The sequence below is a fragment of the Oncorhynchus tshawytscha genome, linkage group LG27, assembly GCF_018296145.1.
Source record: "Oncorhynchus tshawytscha isolate Ot180627B linkage group LG27, Otsh_v2.0, whole genome shotgun sequence".
NCBI lineage: Eukaryota > Metazoa > Chordata > Actinopteri > Salmoniformes > Salmonidae > Oncorhynchus > Oncorhynchus tshawytscha.
In genome coordinates, this window is record NC_056455.1 from 2,597,649 (window position 1) to 2,602,323 (window position 4,675).

Genomic DNA, 4,675 nt, shown 5'->3' on the forward strand with positions numbered 1-4,675 from the left:
AAGCGGACTCTGCGCCCGGAGTTCGGTGGGCATAAAACGACTGAGAGGAGGAGGAGCAGGAGAAAAGGCGACGGTTCTTAAGGTGAGGGGGGTGTATTGACGTAGTGATAACGTGCTGTAATGGTAAAATGGATAATATGGAATCACCATCGGGTGATCAATGCTGTTCTTTTTTGGACAATTGGATTGTTTAACAAAACCATCATGCATTAGCAATGACAATAAAATTACTTTCAATAAAATTCACTGTAGAAAAAAATTATCCATTGACCCCATATTCTCAACTGTTGAGATGACATCGAAATATTTTGATAGTTAGGCCTATAAAGGTTCAATCAAAAGTGGCGCACGTTTTGGTTTTTGCCCCTAGCACTACACAGCTAATTCAAATAATCAACTAATCTTCAAGCTTTGATAATTTGAATCAGCTGTGTAGTGTTAAGGAAAAAAACTAAACGTGCACCCCTTGGGGTCCCGAGGACCGAGTTTGGGACTAGGCCCTATACGTGGTATGACCAACCTACATGTGTAAAGAGAAAGGGTTTGATGAGATAAAACATACACCTAACTAAACAATTAGAAACAAATGTTTTCCTACTTGCTAGAAACAATAAAGTGGTTGATTTAACGTTTGGCCCCTTTTGTGAAATAAATAAATAAATCACATGAAAAAAATATATATATATAAATAACTTTTCATGCAGTGAATTCTACTGCCACCGTGTGGCATCCTACTCTTCTTACATGATGATAAAGTGAATCACACCAGGAATTCTATGGAATGCTTTTGTACGAAGTCCATACAGGAATTCATCTGACTGGAATTCATATCAAATGGATCCAAATGTGGAAATAGTTGTAGTTAGAAGTTCAATGGGAAGCTCAATGTAAAAGTGCATCTTTATATTTGTTTATTAATAGAAATCTTACAGCATTCCAATGAGCTGCCTATAAAACACAGAAAAATACCACATGTATCAACCGTTTGTTTACAGTAGAAGCCTGGCATTCACGTTTTTAAGGGAATAACAAACAGTGCACGAAACACGTGTCAGAGCTGGAGGGGGATCAACTTTTTTCAGAATTCATAAAGAGGATGAGGGTATAGACAGATATTTATTGACCAGCCCTATGACCGTAAGAGGACAGACTATCTAAGCCTATGTATTTGTGTGTGCTATGCTGCATAGAGCATACTTCTCCCCACAACTCTCAAACTCTATCAAAATATTTTCCTTAGCAGTCCCGAGTTACAATATTACAGAGCAGTCCAGATTAACTTTACAAAAAAAATCACATATTTGTCTGGTCCAAGTTTAACTGGAGAGAGAGAGAGAGAGAGTGCTTCCTCATTATAAGGATGAATCTGTGTCCCAAATGGAACTCTATTCCGAATCCTTACATAGGGCGCTGGTCAACAGTAATGTACTATTGGGGATAGAGCGCCATTTGGGGCGGAGGCACATGGACTTCTTTTTAAAGGGGTTATTACAGTGATTCTCCTGCTATATTTAGGTTCTGGAGTCACTTCTTCACCAGAGCTGGCTGTTGGTTGCCAGCCCAATCTTGGCTTGTTAGAGATACAGTGTGTATTCATTAGTGCACACCATAGCAAATCGTTTCATAATGAAAACAAGTTTCGGTATCACTTTATAATAACTCCATGTAATAAAGTATTTATAATGGATCAGTAAATAGTTTATTCATCACTTATTCATCATTACTCATTCATAAAATGTTTAATATAAACTCAGCAGAAAAAGAAACTCCCCTTTTTTAGGACCCTGTCTTTCAAAGATAATTCATAAAAATCCAAATAACTTCACAGATCTTCATTGTAAAGGGTTTAAACAACTGTTTCCCGTGCTTAATGAACATGTACCTGTGCAACGGTTGTTAAGACACTAACAGTTTACAGACTGTAGGCAATTAAGGTCACAGTTATGAAAACTTAGGACACTAAAGAGGCCTTTCTACGGACTCTGAAAAGCACCAAAAGAAAAAAGACAGCACTACAGGGAGACAAGACGGACAGCTGATCGTCCTCGCAGTGGCAGACCACGTGTAACAACACCTGCACAGTACATTCGGTACATCCGAACATCACACCTGCGGGACAGGTACAGGATGACAACAACAACTGCCCGAGTCACACCAGGGACGCACAATCTCTCCATCAGTGCTCAGACTGTCCGCAATAGGCTGAGAGAGGCTGGACTGAGGGCTTGTAGGCCTGTTGTAAGGCAGGTCCTCACCAGACATCACCGGCAACAACGTCGCCTATGGGCACAAACCCACCGTCGCTGGACCAGACAGGACTGGCAATAAGTGCTCTTCACTGACGAGTCGCGGTTTTGTCTCACCGGGGGTGATGGTCGCATTCACGTTTATCGTTGAAGGAATGATTGTTACACCGAAGCCTGTACTCTGGAGTGGGATCGAGTTGGAGGTGGAGGGTCCGTCATGGTCTGGGGCGGTGTGTCACAGCATCATTGGACTGAGCTTGTTGCCATTGCAGGCAATCTCAACGAGACATCGTCCTCCTTCATGTAGTACCCTTCCTGCAGGCTCATCCTGACATGACCCTCCAGCATGACAATGCCACCAGCCATACTGCTCCTTCTGTGAGTGATTTCCTGCAAGACAGGAATGTCATTGTTCTGCCATGGCCAGCGAAGAGCCCGGATCTCAATCCCATTGAGCACGTCTGGGACCTGTTTGATCGGAGGGTGAGAGCTAAGGCCATTCCCCCCAGAAATGTCCGGGAACTTGCAGGTGCCTTGGTAGAAGAGTGGGGTATCATCTCAAAGCAAGAACGGTCAAATCTGGTGCAGTCCATGAGGAGATTCACAGCAGTACTTAATGCAGCTGGTGGCCACACCATATACTGACTGTTGCTTTTGATTTTGACCCCCCCTTTGTTCAGGGACACATTATTCCATTTCTGTTAGTCACATGTCTGTGGAACTTGTTCAGTTTATGTTGAATCTTGTTACGTTCATACAAATATTTACACATGTTAAGTTTGCTGAAAATAAACGCAGTTGACAGTGAGGCCGTTTTTTTTTTAGGTCTGTATAAACCATTTTCTAATCATTAGTTAAGTATTTTTGCAAGGCCTGATCTAAAGTGTCGGCTATTCATACTTTATAAATGCTTTGAGTGACCAGTGTAATTTCTCACAAAAAGATGGACATGTCATTCATCGGTAGACATTCTAGAAGTACCTCCTAGGACTGAAGGTTTCAAAAAGTCCCCTAGAACATACCAACGGTTAAACAATAAGCACACAATACAGATGATGTTTAAATATCTTGAACATTTTATTACAAAACAGTCACACTGTTGTAATAGTGTGATGTGTGACTTCAGACTCACTCTATGCGGAGTAAAAAATTTTTTAAATTGTCTGAAAATGCTAAAGTTAGCATTTCTTGGCAGTGATATTTCTACCAAAACCAAAGTGTGGATTGCAGTCACGCCTTAGAGCAGTCTATAGACTGCGTGCGAGGTAGGGAAATAAATATCTGAATTCATAAGTTCACTGAATTATCCCATTATGTTTAAATAGTTACTACCGTTAAAGGCCCAGTAAAAGTGCCGCCAAACGAAGCCGTGTGAAAATAGTCTGTGGTTAAAGGACTGAAGCACTGGAAGCATTTTAAAGTTATAGATGTAACATTTCTATCTGCAAATCATACATGGAACATATCTACCTCAATCACATAGGCCTATCGGTAGTAATGGAGGAATAGAGAGAACAACCAAGGTTGACAACATTAGCAAAACATTCACATTATAATAGAGGGCTGCAGATGGGTTCGGGATCAGTTCTTGCAGTAGCGGGTGGGAGTCAGAGAGAAAGCCAGCAGTGGAAAGCTGCGGGTGAGGGCGGGAGCGGGTGCAGGCAGGAGCGGGATGAATAAATCAGTCTGGTGCAGACCTCTACATTACAACTCTTCCTCATGTTCTTGCAACAGTTGTTTTACAACAGTTTTCGTGAATAAAATGTTTGATATATTTCCTTAAAGGCCCAGCGCAGTCAAACACTAGATTTTCCTGTGTTTCATATATATTTCCACAATATGAGGTTGAAATAATACTGTGAAATTGTGAAAATTATGATAATGCCCTTCTACTTAAATTTTTTTTGCCTGTTTTGGTGGGACGAAGTTTTGGCCTGCCTGGCAGTAAATGAGTTGATAGACCATTAAGAAAGAGTTCCAAACCTCTCTGTCAATAACAGCTACTGTAGTTTTTTAGGTTTCCCCTCCCACCCAGACCACTCCTAGACAGTCCTAGCAAAATTCTTTCTTGAGAAATTTCCCTTTGCTAAGAAGCTATTTTTTGTTTCTTTTTGACCATTTTAAGGTTACCCAGAAATGATTTGATTTTGAGATAAAAACGTCTGCAATTGCACCTTTAAACATCCTGTGTTGTGTCCTTGTTCTTTTACCATTGATACTGTATATTCTAGGCTATTTTCAGACCTTAAGGAGCATCAGGTACAGCTGGACTGTCTACCAAAGGCATGTCCATCTTCTTGTGAAAAGTTACACTGGTCACTCAAAACATTTCTATTGTACCTATAAAGTGTGAATAGCACACACATTAGACGAGGCCATGCAAAAAGACGTAACTAATGATTATTAAATGGTTTAGATGACCTATATTA